We start from the raw sequence: 22,749 nt of genomic DNA on the forward strand, positions 1-22,749 counted from the left end.
ATAGACGGGGTGGACGGACGCACGCTTGTTTTTGGCTGAGTAAGTGAACACCCCCTAAAGGATGGAGGAGTGGGGACAGGCGACGGGGATGAAACAAATGAGTGTTTGTCGGCGTGATTGATTCACCGCCGACAAATCGATCGCTCGCGCGTGTGTGCCGGGGGGCCTAGGTCACGTGCACCCGGAGCGGCGCGGTGCACAGACGCGTGTAATATGCATTCTTTGCACCCTCCCGCCGCTCATTCATCACTCGCTCGGAACGGAGCGATAGTAAAGACGACAGACAGGCAGGCGGGCGCGGCACTTTTGAAAAGTCGGGGTGGGCAGGCGAAACATCCCTACCCCCATTCCCCTCACCGTCGGTCCCGGAGGCAGAGGGGGCGGGGCCTAGCCTATCACCACGAAGGTCGCGGGTTCGAAACCTCCTTCGATGAAACTGAACATCCCCCAGAACGTGCGTTTTTCGCATGAACACTAGTTGTTGGAATACATTTGTTGGAGAGGACCTGATAATCGTTAATACTCTTAAGAAATGCAGTGAAGGCTTGTCGGGTGTTCCACCGGGTAATCTTCTCCATGAATGCTGCCGACGTTTCTGCCTTCTTAGTCTTACTTCATCCTCAGCGCTACCTGCATACGCCGGGAAAGCATCAGATCTTTTTTCACTCTTGAGAAATAGAGCCCACACTATAATAATTATTATCACGGCGTGTTTTCAACATAAAAAATGGCTATTTACCGCAGTATTTTTAAAAACTAAATCTCTTACTCATTCATCACCAAGGTTGGTAATGATATGCAAATGTCTGGTGTCGTAACACCCCTGCCACACGCCTTTTAGGCGGCTTACGGGGTAGTATGTAGATGTAAATGAATGATAAGTAAAGGTAGAGCTGGGTGGGTAAGGAGAGGGTGGACAGAAACCCGGCGTCGGCATTAGCTTGCTTACGAAAGGCGCCAAGGGGACCACAGCTTAACGTCCCATCCGACGGACGGAGTGTTGCGCTTGAAATGTCCTCTATAAAGCATTCAAGCAGGGATCGGGCAGTTTTGAAAATTCTCTGCCCCTCCTCGGATTTGAACCCGAGCCCATGGGGTGGGAAGCCAACACATTAGCCACCACACCAACCCGATTCTCCCCAAAAGGGAAAAAGTGAGGTCCTACACAAACCTTGATTGTATTCTCTTCCAAGACAGTCCGTTTGTAATTGCTTCGTAGAACTCTCAATGAAACACAAAGACGTCAGGGAATGGCTCATCGACGATACTCAGTATTCAGCTACGAGTACGTCGAAGTGAATTCAATATATTCAATGCTGAAAGGAGTGCGACGTAAAACTCCTTGAAGACACCATCACCCACAACTTGAAAATTATAGGCACGCACAGAGCTCTTTGGGCCGACCCTCTTAAATTTTTTTACGATCCGAGCCTCGGCTGACCATAAAAAGAATTCTCACGCGAGTACTCAACAGGAAAAAAAGACTCCAGTTTACGATGACAAAAGAGTGAAGAAACCGTGAATAATGCTGAGGGGAAGTTGACCTAATGGACGAACCGAATACCTAACGGAAGGGTCTTCGGAAGAAATTGAATGACCCAAAAAACGATTATTTGGGAAAGGGACCGACTGAAAGCATTTCACGGAACCTTTGCCCAGGAAGGGAATAGGAACAGAAAACGAAGACAGCAAAGTACAAACAGTGACAACACTTGTAGACCTTTGAAAATAATAACAACAAGCTGACACTAGTTCAGCTGGTTAGAAAGGCAAAAAATACTTGGATAAGGAAATCACTAATTAAAAATACCACAAACACTGCTTATAACAAGGACTACGCATAAAAGCAAATAAAGAAGCAAACAATGACGATAAATTGTAAAAAAATAAAACGAAATACAATGTTATTCCACATGAAAGTATGATTCGCTTCCCTAGTTACAGGAACTGTACTAAAATATTAGCCTGAAGCGGAACGACACACCAAGACATATTTGTTACACACCAACCCAATTAGGGCCGTCTGCATTCCACAATCTCTGAATCAACGTGACTCAATTCAATTGACTAGAGCCCATTTGGGGTTCCATCGACAGTAACTACTATTTACTCCTAGGGATGCGGAACGAATTGTTCCTTTGGTGCAATTCCGGAGAGATTACGAAGAATTATCGTTGAAATAAGGATCGCTGATAAAAAAACGAAGCACTCACTGACTCTGATAAAACTTTCTAGCAAAATATGTTTACTTTTTAAAATAAGTTTAAGCAATACATACTTTCATCACTAGATAGTATGAAATATAGCTTTAATGAACCCACTCGTTTCAGCTGCAACAGCCTCAGCCAATATAAAATGTTCATTATCCTTATAGGATGACATACTCAAACTGAATGAAAATCATAATAAAAGTGAAGCCAATTTCAATAACTCCATGTAAGAGAATAGCAGATATGATACAATAACATATTTTAGGGGAAGATTTTCGATTTTGACCAACAAATTATTATCGAAAAATGCTGCTTTGCGTCATAAATAGCAATGTATTATATGTTCCATATAATCCCTACATTTGTTGAACGCTGGCTATAAATTTTTTTTTTAATAGTTCCAACAAAAAAAAGACATCGTCAAGAGTCATATCAAATCCTTATTCAACTGTCAACTTTAATATTAAAATTATCCAATATATTCGTGACTAATAATAGAAAATGCCCCATTAATATCATATCAAAACATTATAGTCTTACTTCACAAATGGATATCCACGAATTTTCCAGGAAGGAATGCTCTCTAGCTGATAGAAGAAGAGGAAAATTCTGAGGAGGAAGTAATCTGAGATGAACATCTTAGAGCGACACAAGCATTAAGATAACCCCGTCGCACTGTCACCGAAAAATAAATATAATATACTATTAAATTTTCAATCCAAGCGAGGAAGGGGCACAATAGACTCCGGTTATTTAAAAAAATACTGGGATGATATCTCCAGATGGGAAATTGGCCTCTCGGGGAGATAAAATAAACCTCCTTTAGCATCTGAAAGGAGGTCCCCATTTCTTTCGTGTCGGCCAAGACGCTGAGCGGAGTTGGGAAGGAGAACGAAGGAGACGGAGGACAGCCACGAAAGAAGATCGTGGGGAGGAAGCATGAGGATTGGGGGGAGGTGGGGATGGACTAATTTCACGGCCATGAATTCCTAAAAAGCGAACGAATGGTGGCTCGCTCCACGACAGAGCTGCAATTAGGCCGGGAACGCAGGGAGATACCAGAGAGACGGAAAACTGAGACTACCCTCGAGAGATATAGCGATGGATCAATTCTGATGTAAAATCGTTAAGAACTATTATTATTAGAGTATTCTACCGATAAAGGTAGGTCAACATGGAGCACTTAAAAGTATTTTGTCAGCGTCCCATTCCTTCAAGTACTTCCCTCTTCAATTCACAATATGGCCTACTCCCTTTCATTCTCTCTAAAAATCTTATCCTCTTCTTTCCTCTCCCTCGTTTACCTAAAAAAAGGCAGACATACATGCCTAGCACTAAGACAATCAAACATACAAGAAATAAAATATAAATATATCCTAATTATCTCATATAAATACATAATATTCCTACTCCATATTTGGACCTGCACGAATTTTCTCCAGGAAACAATGATATAAAAAGGCATTGTAAGTATGCATAAAAATTTTCTTTCTGAGATAGATCCTTCCTCGCATGGATTGAAATGTAGAAATAGTACATTATATTTATTTTTCGGTGACAATACGACAGAATTATCTTAATGCGTTTCTCGCCCTAAGATGTTTATCTCAGATTACTTCCTCCTCAGTTAAATACGACCAAATTCAACCAAGTATGACTTAAACCACTTCCTTCAATAGCCATCTCTTTATCCAGATAATTGCTCACTTTACTCGACCATTCTATTATTTCACGAGGACGAAATGAGTAATCAATAATTCCGGCATATTTGACAGTACGAAAACGTTAACTTGGTGTGAGATCCATCGCGAGGACAATATCACTATTATTTATAATGAGATACGATATGCGGCAGGAGACGTCGATGCCGACGAAATAATATATTCAAATCGCGATTCAGCAACGCCAACACTTCTTGAGGACTGAACTGCCGGGGAAATGTCTAGCCCAATGGCCCCGCGCCCCTTATTCTAGCAGACGGTCGTAAATCGAATCCCCCTCGGCCAAGGAGAAGGGAATGGAAAAAGGGGATTCATTCCTCTCCAAGTCCATCCTATTTCAGAGCGGAGGAAATTGCTTCGCCGAAAAAAAGACACGGACACTCGACTGAGAGGGCAAAAAATATAATGGGGGCGCGTGCCCCCCTGTTACCCAGTCCACTAGAGCCAAGCAATTAAGCGCCATCCCCAGCAAGCAGCGGAAAGACTCGAGACGAGGAGCTCCTCTCAATATTAAAAATCCTCGCAAGGGGCCGCACATCAACGGAAAGAGACGAGACGTAATGGGGTCCAAGAAAACGTCTACCCTCCGCTGAATACGCATCGACATAAAATGTCAAGAGTATGGGGGACACACTGCGTCATGCTGCACTCTTACATCTATGAGGAAGCTATCGCCAGTGTTTTGAGATTTATTTACAAAAAAAAACTTTAAATGGCCACTTTCACAGCACAATCGGCCGGTTCACTGATTTTCGCCCATTGATTTCGAGTTTGAAAAAATAAGTCAAACGTATATTTCCATTTTCCTATCCTTCGCCATCGAAGTCCATCACAAATTCGCAAATAAGTTGATGACGTCAAGAGCTCATATCGGACGGGTCACCGCTCCTCAGCTACTCCACTCTCCACACTGAAGGCCTCGCATGGTTTGCTATTGTACACCCTCTCATGAGAGATTTCTTCCCTCAATAAGTAGGCCTTCAATGAAGTCAACAGCTAATTATAAAGAGCAACAGCATTTGCGTATTTTCATTTTAACATTGATTAATGCCTTGAAGTACGGCTTCGCCGCCCATTAAATTTAAAAAAAATTTGGCCAAAGTTTCGATATATTTGCATAACTTCATCAAGGCTTTTTTGCGATTAATATGATTTTTATAAACATATTCATAAATAAAAAATAAGTAAATAATCATTCATGCATAAATAATAACTAAATATATTAAATATGTTATGACAAAAAATTATATAGATTTAGAAAAAAGACCTGATGAAGGTATAAAAGTACAACGAAACGTTGGCCAAAATTTTATCATTTAATTCTCAAAGACCAAAACTCCAAGACGCTGATAAACGTTAAAAATTGAGGACAAGAGAAAGAAAACACTCAATTTTCGTTTTAAACATCCAAGAGAATGTCGGAATGAGAATTTTTTTCTCCGTAACCTATCCCGTCCTCCCGTTTACCAGGATACTTCAATGAATTGCGATTTCAGTTCTGAGTGAAACACTCCATTCTTTCGGAGGCTGCTCAATCTCATAATCAGTTGCTATGCAATCACCAGGCAAACACAATTCAATCGGAGTGCCAGCCGAATGTAGTCACCACTATCGGATGCAAATCTTAAATTACACGTCAAACACCGCTTCACGCACCACATAAGCAACTGATAATGAAACCGCACCAGCAGAATCCGATTCCGTTTCCATAATGGTGTTTGTTTACATGACTTTTGCACTTGCACACACCATTTTCAAGCACACTTCAGCGTACAATGAGCTTTACATCCTCAATGATTCTTTCCTCCTGCTAGGAACATCGTTAGGAGACTCGACAAGAGGAATGTATCGTTGGGGAATTGAAAGTTAATTCCACTCAGCAGTACACCAAAAAATGTTTTATACTAGTGCATCCAATCGCTGCGGAAATCTAAAAACAAAAATTACATCTTTATTATTGTGGTTGATTTTTTTCCATTAAATTTAGCGCTCCCGAAAGAGAGGTATCAGGATTTAGATCTCTCCATTTTAAAGGCTTTAATTTTCTAGCTTTTACCATTTTCCATTACGATGTTGCTTCTGATCAGCACAATTTAAAAGGTGACAGCTCAAGATTTCGGCAACGGGGCAGACACCCAGAATGTTATGTTTACATCAATTCTAAAATTCAAACATCCACTGCTAGATTTTTGTTTCTGTTGAACCCCATTTGTGATGATCCGAAAAAGACATTGACATAAAGATGGAAGCCATAGCATGGCAGGGCGAAAGGGTCGCAAAAATATAGATTAAAAGGGTCACAGGATCACAAGCAGAGCAGAAAATGGCACGAAAATATTTACCTTCCACTCATAACCATGATTTCGCCTCCATAACGATCCCATTTAGGTTTTTCGCCCCATGTTGCCAGACGCGTCGTCTCAGCGCACACGAAATGACAAAAGGTAGCCGCCCATATTCCGGCACAGCTACCGGCATGCGGGCATATCCCAACCCCGAAAGAGGCACGCAGCACGCATTTCAACGCTTCCTGGCGACGCGACCCATTTGGCGAGGGTAGGGGGAAGAGGGATCGCATGTCGTCAGATATTATTCACAGTTACGTGTCCTGCGGGGCCGCCCCTCCCGTATAACCCCATGATCCCCGTACCCTCAATCCCTGCTACGCGCTCCAAGTGCGTGGCAGGACTAACAAGTTCGAGGGTATAAGGCAGGTGGTATGGTATAGGGCCATTCCTGCCCGCCAACTACCATTAAAAAGGGTGAAGGGCAGGAGTGTTCCAAGTCCTCGAGTAAGTACCACAAATCCAGTAACAAGATAGGTACCGTAAGACTCACTCCATTACTTGTACGCACAAAAATATGTTTAAATCGGTAACTTTGATACTATGCGATGTTAAATATTTTCCATCAAACTTGATGAAGTTCTGACTACGTGTTTCAGGAATTTCAGATGCAGCAACGATACAGAAATTCCCTTGTGAATGTTTATATTTAAGCTGGGCCAGTGATGCCCAAACCTGTGGTTAGTTTGTCGCACGCATGACGATGGGTCAGAGTGTTAAGGCCGTTTTACACGGGGCACGGAACTGCGCAGGTTAGATCTGCAATAATTTCTAAAATGGCGTGGAATTGCGCGAATGCATGAACGAAATTAGAAGTATTTTGCCATCTCACGCCCACGAATTCTCGCATTTCACCGCTTTACACGGCTTAATTTTGACTGCGCCTTCGTACACACGTCAGATTGTGCAAGTACGTGCCCCGTGTAAAACGGCCTTTATCCCAAGAAGGAAGATTGCCCATCACCTCATGTTTTCATATTTATACAGGACCAGAAGGAAGGACCGGGGTGGGTGGAGGGGGAAAGAGAGAAAAAGAGGGAAAAATGGGGGGGGGGGCGGAGGAGGCCCAGAGGCACAGCTTCTCCCACCCCCCATTTTCCTCCTTCCGCCCCTTCTTCCTTCTAATCCTTCCCCTCACACTACTTATGGAAGTTATATACATAAATATCTGTCAGGAATATAAAGATGTAAGTACCTGATGATGATTGCAAGTCAATCGAAAAACGTGTAGTAAAGTTGCGAAATAAAATTTGAGTTGATAAACAGAGCACAATAGCAAGGAACGAAGGTTGCAAGACCGAATCCTAATAAGTGGGAGATGCAATTAGTAGAAAGAAGGTGAAAGATTCAAGAAGTTCGACGCAGGAGGGGAGGGGCGTTCCCGTCCGCCTTGAGGGGTAAAGGGGAGATGTCTGGCCGGAGCCCCCGAGGGGCAGTGGCCGAGGGCACGTTTCGGCCGTGCGGCACGTAATCATCGGGAGGGGCATCCCTTCCTCCACTTCGCCGAGCACATAATCGTCGTCCGAATCCTCCCCACTTGGCAAGCTCAGGGGTCCGTGGATTCCCTCGCGCGCGATGCCGGGTATGCGCAAGATGACGATCGCCACCCGCAACGGCCACCGCCATGACCGATGTGCCGACGTAACGGCAAAAACGAACGTTCTCTCAGCACCAAGTCCTCTCCAACTGACGAGAGGAACCGCAATCCAGGCCAACGATTTGACTCCAGAATCATCCTCGGCTTGCTCTGAGAATATTTGCTCTCCTTCATTCTAACCTTGAAGGGATAGACATTTTTAATATCAACCCTTAACAAGTTTTAGCTTTATACGTAAGTATGCTTTTATTTTTACCACGGGTTAGTCAGTATAAAAGTATATAAAATCTTCGGTAATGTTTTAACAATTGTATGGTTATCTTCAGGACTGGGAATTAATTATAGAGACTGTAACACAAAAACTGACAAATTTAAATGAACCGATTTCTCAAATAAATCGTTAAACTTGAGGATGAAGACATAATTATCTATATGTTGGCGAGCAATTAATATATACTTTAATTGATCAAACCTAAAAAATATAAAAACATTTAACATTAGAGGTAAAGCGACAGTTTCATTAATTTCTATGAAAGTGCATTCGTGCCACATTCTCGAGTAGCCCAGAGCGAAGCCAGCTTGGTGGCATCCATTACCAATTGCACAAAGGCGTGGGGCACAAATTCCCTATATTCCTCGTTTTATAAATGTGTATTTTTGTAAATAATCATGTAAAAAGCACGTATCGTATTTCATGTTGCACCCTGGTAATTAGTCACCTCTAGTCAAAATTCCTAAAAGTGGCTCGCAGGGTATCATGAAGATATCTAAAAGTGAAAACGCATAAGTAAGGTAGTCTCCCAATTGTGTACTATTGAAGTCATATTTTACGAATTATTCACAGCGTAAATAATTCCAATATCTTGTGAGTTGAGACTCACGCCTAAAACTTAGCAGTGAAAGAGGATACAATCGATCAGCATGGGAGTCTCTCTGGGCAAACTGAAGTACAGTAGGCGTGGTCTATTGCGAACTGGTTTGGGCATTCTTTAAAACCATCCGCCCATACAAATGAAAGGCCGGACCCCCGACTCCCACGACTATTGAAAAGGAATACGGTCTTCATGAATATGAAAATATTTCGGCTGCATTCCGGAAGCCATCCTCACGTTTGGAATGGATTAGTTCCCGCAAGTGAGCACGGGCTCCGGATAAGTCTGAGTAGCCAAGCTATATGCGTTTCTAGATACTGGACGCTAGACAGGTCATGGGCCGAAGTTTTCACGAAAGTAATCTAGCGCGGTAAAGTAATAACGCGACTCTTACTCCGTAATTAAAAAAATAATTGATGTATATAATCCAATAGTACCAATACTAATAGCAACTTTCAACCGAAAAATGATACACGACACACGACCTTTTCTGATGAATAATTTCTTGACACCATTCCAAAACCCTCAATTTCATTGTTTACCTTTTTTGCGATGAATACGATTGTTGCATCCGATTCGAATGACTTCCTACTAATCCACGTTTTCCATTATTGCAACTGTATGTAGGGTATCGCGGTCATATAACCTGGGAATAACCCGTATGCAAATGACATATTTCAATTCCTTATTTCCATTTGTCCGAGACTTTAATTGCTGCAATAAGGTAATAACGACAGGCTATGGAAGCATTTATTACAATTGTTGCAATAAAAATAGAAAGCTGCGGAACGGTGGACGGCTATGAAAATCATTCCACGCTCTTAACTTCAGCTTCCCAGGAAAATGAAGACTCGAATATACTCAATTTCCACCACACGAATAGGTACTTTTCCATCCCTCATGAGAAGTATCATTCACCGAGAAAGTATTGCATCCTCCATACATTACTCTCTTCAATTGCTTCGCCAAACAGATTTTACAACAATGGACAATTGGAAACCCTCAATAGGGCCCACGGATTAAAGCCAAGCAATGCGTGAAAGAACACAAAATAGGACGAATCCAATCGAAATAACCAAAGCCCACCTGAACGGTACTCGATCGTACATGTACGGGTACAAAACCAGGATCTACAATCTACCCTGAAGATGACGGCGAACTTAACTCTCGAAACACCGGTATCCTACGACAAAACGCCCACGTGGGAAACCGGAAAAAATTCTCCTGCAAACCATAAGCCCGAAAAAACTGAAATTCTTCCCCTTCGAAAATAAGGACAGTGTTCATCTCTTGATGGAAAGTCTCAAAGTTAATTAACTTATTTCAAAGACAAAATTTGGCACCGCGATGCAATCGGCCATAAATTCTCATTACCGGCGATATACTCTTCAATAATTAAACGATTTAAGTACATCTCCAAAAATATCTGAAAGCGAGGGCACTGACCTATTGTCGACAAATAATTGAGTGGATCCACATTTCTTCCACGCCTTATACTTCAAATCGAAATGAATCGAACACTGGCACTCCCGAATAATCAACTATTCCTCGATACGCCTACACTTTGGCTTCACACCTGCGTAGCAGAGGAGGAAAGACGCCTCCACATTTAAGGCCTTTGCCATCCTCGACCCGACCGTTTGCCAATAAAAGATAACCACGCTATTAAAACAAAAAAAGGGTCTCTCTCGTTCAACAGAGTAACGAGCCTCTTCATAATCTCGAATAAATGGGTTGAGCGTGAGCAACCGAAGGATGGCGATCTTTTTAACACCGACGAGTGGGATGAAGGTGAGGGGTGGTAATGTATGAAGAGGCCCCCTTACCCTGAATGCGACATTGCCAGGGAGTCGGAATGGTGTGATTGCTGAAGTGTTGACTTTCGTTATGGTAGTTAAAACGCCTCGATAGAAGTAACAAGAATTTGGTGAAACTCCGGTCAAATATTCTTTGATATTCGCAACTTCAATGATACAATGATAAACGGATTCTCAGGTGCTGTTTTTGAGATATTTTACGGTTAACATTAAGATAATTTAGCATGGGCTCTTATGGAGAAATACGGTTTTTTCGAGCTTGCGAAGCTGTTTGTAACAAGACGTTGTTGAGACTGTACTCATTAGAAGCGAAATTTTGTGACTAATCTAAATATGTACAGGAAAGTATAAGTTCGGGGTAAAATAAGAAAGATATTTGCGAAAAACTGCCTGAAACAGGCAAGATGACTGCCGGGATCTCTGAATCAACATCGCAAAACGAAAACTACTGCACCGACTTCGCCTAAATTACGCAAATATATTTAGTTTCTCGGCTTTTACATACATCTTACATATCTTTTGTTTATAAATACATATATTATTTTTAGATTTATCAGTTAGATTGTGAATATTTAATAAAGGTGTGTCGTCAACAGTTCATTGTGCAAAGGTTGGAAGCAGTGTTGTAACTAGTCAAGTTGACTACTATAAATACCTTAAAAAAAAAAACATTTCGACGTTTGCATTGTAGTAAGGCGTAGAGGTGCACTCATACTTCATTCCTAATTATGTTTTCTTTTACTTATTTTTTTGGCGACTATTTTGCGTAAATAATACGTAGCCCGAGTACACCATTTGACTTCAGCCGATGTTGCTAAAACTACCTTAAGAGCACGAACATGTCGACGCCGGGTTTATCTCCGCCCACTCTTTCCTTCCCAATGGCGTAAATGAACTGACCTGAAATGTCACCTGAGGCTCCCCAAAATGTCTACCTACCTCCTATCCCTGATGGAGTGCTTTGTGGAGGGCACTTCAGGTTCGGCACTCCGTACGTCGGATGGGACTTTATAAACGCCCGGTTCCTCTTTACGTCATTCGTTAAGAGCAGGCTAATGCCGACGCCAGGTTTCTTTCCACTCCTCCTTCCCTACCCTTCTCTGATGGCGCAAATGACCAAATCCGCCGATCGCCTCCTCCAAATACGCTGCCATCCCAGAGGTATGAAGAGGGGGGAGGCTAGTCACCATCATTCCGTTTTCCTTTACCGATAGGCATCATTATTTCGCTCGGCAGAGCGCCTGCAACCATTTTCCCCGACCCGAGGAGGGAATCCGGGTTAAAACAAGGAATCCACCGAGTCAGAGGGCAGAACATAGGAGATACCGTCTTGGAGAATCTCGGTCTTCTCCAATTCTTCCATCTAAACCAAGAGAAAGGGCGAGGTAAAGGCTTTCATTGCGTCACCAATAAGGTCGTAATCTCAAATCGTAATTCCTTTAAAGAATTCGGTAGACGAACGAAAAGATAGTTACAGTGATAAAAAACTTCCTCGTACACTTTCTTATTAGTTTAAACTAAAATAAGCTAAAGTAGCCACCTAATTTTATTGAGTTGGTGACTTCATCAAAGGGTAACTCTTTCGGGTGGGAATTCGTTTAGGGAAACTATCTCTCACGACAATGTAAACGACAACTACTCGCTTTGGACCGAAGAGTAATGGAGAAGCGGTGACCTGCTCGGTAAACTTCGTGACGTAATCAATTAATCTGCGAGTCAGTTAAGGCCCACGTTTTCTATCATAATAAGCCAATAAAAAATTCGTGGATGAGCCCATTTTATCATGCATTCCTTTCTGATGCCCTTGAAATCATAGAAAACTTTCCAAGTTATCTATCGTGCCGTGCATCCAGAGCATATGGCGTGCCACACGATCATCGTCTGGGAGAAAGTCATTAATTATAGAGAATTTGATGACACGAAATATCGGCCAATTTCGTGGGAGATTACGGCGGGAAGAAAGTGTGACGAGATTTTTTTTCCGGCAACGGACGTCTGAGGCACGGCCCGTCACGAAAATCAAAACGAAGCCTAGACCGAAAAAGAAAGCCAAAAAGACATGTTTACCTTCAAGTAGCACATGATATTGACCATAAGAAGAGCAACAGACTTCAATGAGATAGATTTGGTAACAAAAATAGCGGAGATAATTAATAATAATAATTAACTCATTTATTGCTATAGGAGTTTTAACTCCTTTGGAACATAGAAATTGTTTAAGTGGTGAACAGTACAATTAGCATAGTAAACTGGAATTAACATAGTAAAACTGGAAAAGAATAATGTCTTTTTCTAACAGAAAAAACGAACATTAAACATACCAAGAAAATAATAACACAACCTTAAAAAAGGAAATTTAGCTTAACAAATGAAACAAGAACTAGATTGCTACTTCTAACACAACAATAGGTATTAATCACATCAACGAGGAGATAAATTATTATTAAATTACATGATCAGTGTTCATGGGTAGCAAGAAAGTAAGTGGGTAACAATCCTTTTGGGCACTGTCTTTTACATGTTTCGGCAAATCGTTCCACAGCTTTGAGTCAACAACAGTAAATGACTTCTGAACTGTAGCTGTGGGGCATACAAAAAACAGGGGTCTTGTCATGTAACAACATTAGTGATTTTGCAACTTTTGATTTGATTTTGAAATAGACCAAGACTATGCTACAACTGGAAACAAAACGCAAGGACATCAGTTATATCAATCGCAAACGACAAGAGTCATGATAAAATTGAAAAAAGTAAAAACTTAGTGAAAAACGGAATAAAATTCGTATCGGCACGACCCGTTTCACCCGTTCAGAAATTCTTCAGTGAAGTTCAGGTTACACCTGTGTGTGTACTGATTTCACGGATCCACTGCATCTTTAAAATCGACTCCTATTCAAAACCAATAAATCCTGCAGAGAACTTATAAGCTTTCACTCGCAGCTGAATTAACAGCTGAACTAAACAGTAATCCATGCATCACAACACGAACCAGTTAAATTCCAACGTATATTCAATAGTCGGATAACTTGAATTTCATTTTCAAGATTTCATTAACTCTTTCGACATTCTCAGCGTTCTCAGCTGTGCTGTCGACAATGAAGAGATCGACATCAAACAATACAATGTATTCCTCTTTCAAGAGCGATGGATGTGACGATATAGAGACATCTATCAAAGAAGCTAACTGCACGAACGCTGTAGAAGACAGGAATAATATGGAGTGCGTTCAAGCGTTATCGTCGTTTATGGACGATGAAATTCGAGTAATCTAGACAATAAGAAGCAAAAATAAGATCAGATTGGTCGTTTCGACAACAAAAGTTATCGTGAATCAGAGATAAAATGCAAATGTATTTCAACGAAATGACTAACAGTCCCAGAAACTCAAAGACTTCAAAAGGTGTGCTTACCACATCTGGGCAAGGCATAAGTTTCAAGAAGACAACGGAAGTTCGAGGGTAAAAAACCAATATCGCTGACTGAAAACCATGGTCAAAAAGGCATTGATCTCTGGAACATAAGATGGTGAGGGAAACAACCAGACCCAACTAATGGGATTAATTCCTAATTCCCATGGATTGAGAATCCACTCAACCGCATTCCATGGGACACAAAACCAGGAAAAGAAGCTCGCCTCCGCAGAAACCATTAAAGTACACCACTTCGCAGTACAACCCTGAAACTTACACGCTAACTGTGGATTATCGCAATCACGCAACACGCAATGAAGGGAAATTCCGGGAACACGTGCAGAAAAGCCGTAACAAACTTCAAAAACCGTACCAATACTGATACAAAGACTACGAAAAACGATGAGTGAAAAGTCTCAGGATCAACATTGAAATCACTAATGAAGTAATACTAAATGAATAAATAAACTTACCCGAAAATTAGTCAATGATACCTCATACAGGATTAACAACGATTCCATGAATTTCAATGAAATAGTTAATACTTCTGTGTAACTTTATAGTTCCACACTCCGTGCAATCACATATCAAAATGTATTCTTGAAATAACTTCTACAAAACATCCATAAAAAATATTCGGAAATATAGTGCTAACGAGCAAAACAACCACAACAATCACCTGACTCTCAAAAGATAATAGAAGCGCTGTTGTCAAATTCGATGGCATGTATCCGTCCCAAGACGCGTAATCTCAAAAAAAAAAAAAAAAAAAAAACCGATCCTCAGTGAATTGCACTCATACGAGTCATGATACTTAGTAAAATGCACTAACAACAAAGCAAAAAAATCATACCAGTTGAGAGGGAAGAATGCAGTATACAAGTATCACCTATATTGAATTACCGAAGATGGACGAAGCCAGAAAGAAAAAGTCAATAGCAATATCACAGGGGAAGAGGGCTTTCTATAGCAAGAAGAATCTACTTACAGCTGAGAATACAACCATAAAAGCAAGTAAACAATTCATCAGATGCTACATGTGGAGCATATTTCTCTACAGGAGCGGGCCTAGGAGGCGGACAGCAGCAGAAAAGTCAAGAATGGAAGAATTCGAAATGTAGTGCTTTGTGAAGAATCAAGATAAAATGGATGGACTAAGTAAATAATGAGATAGTCCCAAGAAAAGTGGGAGGAACGAAAAGTCTTCCATAAACCTTTATGAGAAGACGGGACAACTTAGTTGGCCACATTATGATGGTGTGATGATAACATATACCTTATACAACTGTATCACCAATAGTTATGACGAAGGTACGTGATGAAAGACAGACTTTTTCACCGAAAAAAACTCAACTGAGGGAGGCATAAAGATTGAGTCACGATCCATCCTCTTCACGGGCTTAGAGATACTGCTTAAGTCTATTTTACAAGTTATTCCGAGGCGCCAGCGGGGATTAGCGCCTGTGTCTCGGCGCCCCCGATACCTTAACCCGATAGCTTGGCCCCAGCACCACGAGGTGCGGTCAACAGCTCGGTGACGGTCAAGGTTACGCCCCAAACCTGTCGCTTCCTTCGCCGATATATACGCAGCGCGCCACCGGGACTCGCTGCCGCCCCGTAGTAAGCGACTCTCTGGCGGCCTGCTCTAGTCTTCCCCTCCAGCGGCCTTGATCGCGATTAACTAGGATAGATCGGGAGTAGGGATGAGGCTGCAAGAGACGCATTCTCTCAGGCTAATCTAAGAAATGAATGATGGAGGCTGTCTGCATCCTTCTAGGTGGCACGGAATAAGTACTGCGCAGGCCTTCAGCTTTTGTACGAACGTAGCTTGCTGAAACGAATGGTTTGTGGCGTAGCTAGGCGAAATTGCTTCATCTACATACTGCTACGCAAGCTGCCACATTTGGAATATGGCAGGAGCTGGTGTTAGGACATAATAAGATGAAATTAAATAAATTTCATTTGAAGAGAAAACTGTAATGCGCAATTATTTCAAACCGTATAAAACTTAAATTCACGACCAGTTTTCTTTAGCCTTCTCGTCTAATGATTTTTCTGGTTTTCAAACTTAACTTAAAAAAACTTAACTTATTAAAAAAAAAAATCCAGCAATTTTCGGCATCTTCAGCCGAAGAAAAGTTCGAGCTGAATAATGCCGCACATCGACAACTGATCGCGGAATTAAGTTTTTTTTAATGTAAAAATTGGTGCACTGAATTTTTATCTTTCTGAGAAATTTGCAATATTACATCGATACTTACACCAATCCTCGATAACATTCATTCCTTCCATATTCACATATATTGCGACCATTAAATGCATTCGAAATGAAAAATGAAACAACAGAGACGGGGATAAAATTCGGAGGTGGTTAGGCCCTTAGGCAAGGTATTTACGGCAGCATCGGAATAATCCAGGGGAAAATTCCTAATTACAACAGCTTAATTCACAATAGCTCACACTCTACGAGAGGAAGCAAAATGAGTATGAATTTACCATGGATGACCGAAGCCCATTTCAAATCGAATTCTCTCTTTCGGCACCCCAGCCAGCACGTGTTTATGCAGGAGAAAGGCGCAAATTTCCCACGCAAGAAGAGGCCCTCAGGGATACACACGTGTGAAGACTGACGGCATGCGGGCGCGGAAGAATTCGGCCCGCAGCGCACTCGGACTCGCCGATGTTCGAGGAGCCGTCGACACACGATGAGATGCCAACGGATGGGTTGCTAAGCCAAACTTTTTATTATTTTTCAGCTGTATCAGAATATAAGGATAATGCGTGGAATTTATACATGTGAGCTACGTAATAAATTAAAATATTGAAACGAAAAATGATTGCATATTTCCAAAATTAATTAATGTGTAAGACCCGTTTAGCCTAATCTGGTACAAGACACTGAAGCGCATGAAAACATGACATTTATACCTTGGAGTAACGGATGGGGGAGGATTTGACGAGTTTGAGGAAGGGATGGGTAACACACTTTCAGTGGGGAGACAGAAAACATACCACTAAGAGATACAGGAAAACCCATGGATAAGAGGAGGATTGTAGTCATAACTGTAAATAAAAGTCAGTGTCGTGGAAGAACGACACTGTAATGGCTCCGTGAGCCGAAACGCGTCGTACGCATTAAATTACTGTGGAAAAGTGCAACTAACTTTCATTTCAATATAACGAACTTCCACTATATAACGTCTGAATCGGTTGAAGTTAATAAATCGCAACTTTTAATAGCATTTCTAAAACACTATAAAACTTTACGGACTGAAATTACCTAGACTTTTACGAATACATTTTACAGCAGTCTTTAAATTCTGACAATAAATCCTTCACGCACAAAAAAAATTTTGTACAATGTTCCTCGAAATAATTACCTTGTCACTATTTGGGGTCGGCATAAACCAAGGTAGTTTGACACAATATTACACGTAAACCCACCCTCTACCGAAATCGAAATATACTTTGAATAATCTTCTATACGTTGGTTTTTATCCTTCTGACTTCCGATTGAATACATGCCAATATTTCTTATCATTAATTTTAGCTTTCCCCATTTTATTTCCCCATAAAAATATTCCCGTACGAGCAGCTACAAACACTGAGCAACTGTCATAAACAATTGCTAAGTTGGGTTGACGACGCTGTTACCAAATGTAAGTACTGAGGAATAGCATTTCTCACAAATAGCGGGAGAACTCGGAGAGGGCATTATGCATGCGGCAGGGGAGATAATTTGGGGCCAATTTGAGACCGCAGCAACGGGACCTGGCCATGGGAGACGCCCAAGGGCGCCACAAAACACTGCATTCCCGGAAGATTCGATAATCGGAGAAGACGCACGAGAAATACCCTCACGCACCGCTCACCCATCACCCAGCGGAGGAAAAGTTCGATCACCTTCATTCGAGCAGTAAACCCCAAAAAATCGGCTTTCCACTCAATATGTACTAAATAATAAAAGCGGAAGAAATTGCAACATGACTAATTCCAAATGAGGTTTGGTTCTTACCCAAAAAGGTTACGTTATGGCTGTTTTACATGGGGCACGTAATTACACTATCTGACGTGTGTCAGGTAGTGTAATTACGTGCGCAATCAAAATTGTGTCGTGTAAAGCGGTGAATTGAAATGATGTATGCGAGAATGCGTGGACGTGGGGTAAAACTACTTCGTTTCATGATGTCCCTAACATCGCATAGACGAGACCACTAGTCGAAGGGGCGAGTTTCGGTCGGAAGAATAATTTAATGATATTGTATGTACTAAATTGTAAAAGCTGAAGAAAATGCAACATGGCTATTTCCAAATGATGTTCTATGGTAACCCACCATGGTTTTGTTAAAGAGTTACATGATCGAGTAGCATTATCATTTCGATAACGAAACCGTGGTCGTTAACAAAGCGTTACGAGGAAATAGGTTTCCATTTTTCAGTTCCTACTGTGAAGGATTTTCACGAAGCCACGTCCGCTACCATTACTTAAGACACAAAATACATTCGAGGCGTAAGTTTTACCCGATCATTCTCGGAAAAATTGGAAGATTTGGGCATAGCTGGACAGGACTTCAAAATTACAACCTCTAGATCTTTAGAATACAAATCTCTAGAATTTTTATCTGCTAAACTAAAGATGGGTAAGATGACGAAAGATGTAAAAAATAAAAAAAAATATTTTCTTAAGATATTTAAAAAAACAATTTAAGTCCAGGGTGACAATTACGTAAAAATTTACTCAAATCGAAACAAAAAAAAACTGAGCTATGTTGAACTGGAATTATATTGCTACATAAACCACGAAGAAACACCATATTCGAATTACAAAATAACGATGCGATGGGTTTTAACCTGTACCATTGGAAAAATGGGAATAACTGGCAAGTCAACTCGTCATTCTAACCAAGACCAAATTCAGCGAAAATTCATTAAAATGGGAAACTAGATTGTTCTCGGGAAAAATATGACTGCCGACCAAAATGTCAGCTTTCAGATACCATTCACGTGAATTTGCGCATGGAGGCAGGAGTCAAATCTCGACATGCGGTCACCTGTCATGCAACGGCTGCAATTGACAGCTTGGCAAGCGGCTCAGTCCCACGATACGCATCCAGATAGTGTACCAATTAATTAACAGAGATAAAATACTCTTCCTCATTTTTAGTTTTCCACATAATTCGGAAATACATTCATGCGTGACTATAACCATATTAATTTCATTTCCCTGATACACAGAGAAAATTAAAAACACTCCCGTGGATTGGATTTGTTGGGATACAATAAAATACTAAACGATGCACAGTTCATGGAAAGAAATAAATAATAAAAAGGAAAATATCACAGTATTATCAGAGATTATTTCGGAAAATGCGGCAAGTTCATTGAGTTAAAAGGCTTAATTATTACTCGCCGAGTAAATATAAAAATATCTTGTATGATGTTGGGCACGATATGGTGGAAGTTCTTAAGATTAGTAAAATAAGACATTGCAATATTTCCACTGAGTTTTATTATGACACTACGCGTTTCATCGTAACAAACAACACACTTGATAATAGTAGTAATGAAACGGATAATGAAACGCGTAGTGTCATAATAAAACTCAGTGGAAGTATTGCAATGTCTCATTGCACTAAGTATAAAAAAGGTTACTGGCACGAATTACTGATTTATTATACAAGGATACCTACAGGCTAGTGCGCTATTATTTATTCTCAAGTATTGATGCGCGATACATCTGTACGGTTCGAACAAATATACTCGGTATTTTAAGCGTTCAGGGATTATTCAACGTATTTGACCGCTGAAGGAATATTCAACACAGTTTCGCTTTGAGATTAACCAAATTTTGAATTTTAAGGGCTTACGCTTCATAGGTCAGAGCGTTATCGAATCAGTGACCTGTGGCTTGCTTCGAAGATAAAATTTTAACTGCGGAAAATGAAAGAGATTTCGTATATTGGAGTAACGAGATGCTTCAGTGAATATGAACTCACTACTCTTTCATCGTGCGCACCCTTATCATGTTATGAGAAAAAAAGCACGTTTAACCTTTTTTTTCGTATTTAATAAGTAGATACATAATGGCCCATCCATTAGAAAATGGAAATAAATCCTCGAGAAGAATTATATATTTCAATATCCATAATTTTTTCAGTTCTTTATATTCTTATTTGCATAACGACTTAGTTGCACCATAAATGCCCGCAGGAATTTCCAGGGATAATTAAAATGATGAAAAAATCACCTCATATTTCAGAAGAATCCAGTCACCAAATATGAACTAAATCTCCACCCAATACTATTCTTAAATTCATAGCCATTAATGAAGACGGATAAACTTACAATACTAATATGATACCCACTATATTTTCTTGTCACTAATTTAGCCATGTCACTAAATCATAGCTTTGGATTTATCGTTGGACGATATTTCACTCACTAAATAAATAAATATTTAAAGAAATATGTAAAACTGCTCATATCCACAAAGTCTAAGCAAAAATGAAGAATCGGCGATGTAACATTCCGCACAATTATAGCAGTTAGCTCTCATGTACAATTATCATGAGAATCCTTTCCGCAAGGAATGAGAACTTCATTTACGAAATGAGATTTAAAGTGTGTGCCACATTTAACCACGTGGAGACACAGGGCGAGTCAAAATTTTAGTACAGCGACGACAGAAAGCAACGAGGCACGAATTCACGGCTTGCACACATTTTTTTACCATACATTCATTAAATATACGAATTTATAGCATACCCTCACCCTCTACACGTCACAACCACGTCATGATATTTTTAAATAAATCCACTAAGCAAACTGGTAACGCTATGCGTCGAAACGCGTGTAACGTAACTTTCCCCATTCAAAGGAGCGGAAAGTACAAAAAAATTTATTTCATTTCGATTCATTATTTTGTTCGAATATATCTCGCAGAATAAAGACAAACTTTTCGGAAGAGTTTTTAAAATATAACGTGAGTATTATTACCAACAAGACACGCAATACATAGTCTTTTCCCATTTCCTTACACACATCCTCGCAACATTCACCGTCTCTCTGCAGTAGTATCCGTTTCCTCACGATCACGAAACTTTCACTTATGAATAAGGCACTGAGCTGCTGCATATGGTGATGCTCCGACGAACGCTCTACTGAAACCTCCCACAGGGGATTTGGCCGTTCACACGGAAGTAAATGACATTACGTTAGATTACACGGCTTAAGTCGAGCTTTGAAATCTCGAGTGAACTCCGTCGTTCCCTGTTAAAAGGCCAGTCTGTATGGCGAGCAACTGGAAAGATATAAATAACGTTCGATTCTTTCCTAAAATTATACATATAAACCACCACGGGCACATCTAGAAGATGGTCATCACCGTGGGGTTTCGTGAGGCATGAAATACCCCCACGTACAATAGGGAGTCGGTAAGTGTGAAGAATATCCATTTTAATTCTTTTGAAGGCGTCCGAATCTCGAAATTCCCTCAGTAATTGCATTTTTTGAATCAATCTTTTTTCCATACGGGTTAAAAACTCTACACCACCTGACTACAGAAATGTATATTAAGGTTTTCAATCAATTAACATACTGCATATTGTGAAAACTTAGAAGGGTTTAAGTAACATGAAAATGACTCCAGCCAGTTACATACGTAAGAGTCCCGCTACATCAAAATATATTCATACACTAGGTAATGCATTTAATAAAGAGAAATTCTTTCATAATTTTCAATGGGTAACATTCCTAAAGAAACTGGATATTGAATTTAACTGATTCACTCAGCCAACGTTTTCCAAGAGGAGGTAAGTAATAATTCTAAAAATTATCCTGGATGGAAAGAATAATTTTTTGGGCCAAAACACATTAATTAATATAACATTCGAGCAATAAATCCCTGGCGTATCCAAAAGGGTGATAAAAATCTTATTCCACACATAATCGCAAAATTCTATACAACTAAAGAGGAGCCCCCATAGCGGAAACACAAATAGGGCAAGATTCACCAACGGGAACTGAGCAAACACAAATAGCGTATACTTTACTGTGGTTAGAGGTTTCCATGAATTTCCATGAACAAGCTTGCATATGGACGAGAGTAAACACAAGGCCCAATCTATTTCATACATGAATAATAGCGTAAGGACAAATATTTCTTAAAAGTGCTCAATGCAAATTCCTGACAGTAATCATCAAATACCTACACAGAGAGAAAACCCGAATATCAAGAGCTTTCAACTATGGACCTACACTGGAGACAACAAATTTTCAATTTACAATAAGCTGGGGCGAAAATATTCCTCACCATGAGAATTGGGATAAGTATGGGGAGTGTTATTATAAATGGGTTAATAGTAAGGCATTGGCGAATAGGTTGACGAAGTGAGGAAGCAAAAATACCATCGACGAATTATCATACAATTAATAATGGACTCTGACAGTAAATCGGATATTCCCTGGCTCAGAACACACCAGATATTCCCCAAGTGATACAAGGGTAGTTGAAACTCTTAATCGCTGGTCTCGGAAAGCCTATGTAATAATGACTACGTCAATAAAATACTAGGTCTACGTGATGTGGAAGGATAAAAACAGTTGATAAATAGGTGATCTCCTGGCAAAGGAAGCCAAGAAAGAATTTCACATTCCATTTTTGTCTTCCTTAACACATGATTTTGACTTTCGACTAGCCCAAGGCGTCAATAAAATTATTAAAAAATATTTTTTCGATACACATAATCGATATAAATTTCCTTGATGTTTATTAGATT

General features: G+C 40.4%; 1 protein-coding gene across 4 annotated transcripts in view; it reads right to left on the minus strand.

Annotated features, from left to right (window-relative positions):
- LOC124168455 (serine/threonine-protein kinase 24) overlaps positions 1-22,749 on the minus strand; it is a 528,029-nt gene that overhangs the window by 238,656 nt on the left and 266,624 nt on the right. The gene's annotated exons all lie outside the window — the stretch shown is intronic.

Source organism: Ischnura elegans, chromosome 11, assembly GCF_921293095.1.
Source record: "Ischnura elegans chromosome 11, ioIscEleg1.1, whole genome shotgun sequence".
In the NCBI taxonomy this organism is placed as follows: Eukaryota; Metazoa; Arthropoda; class Insecta; order Odonata; family Coenagrionidae; genus Ischnura; species Ischnura elegans.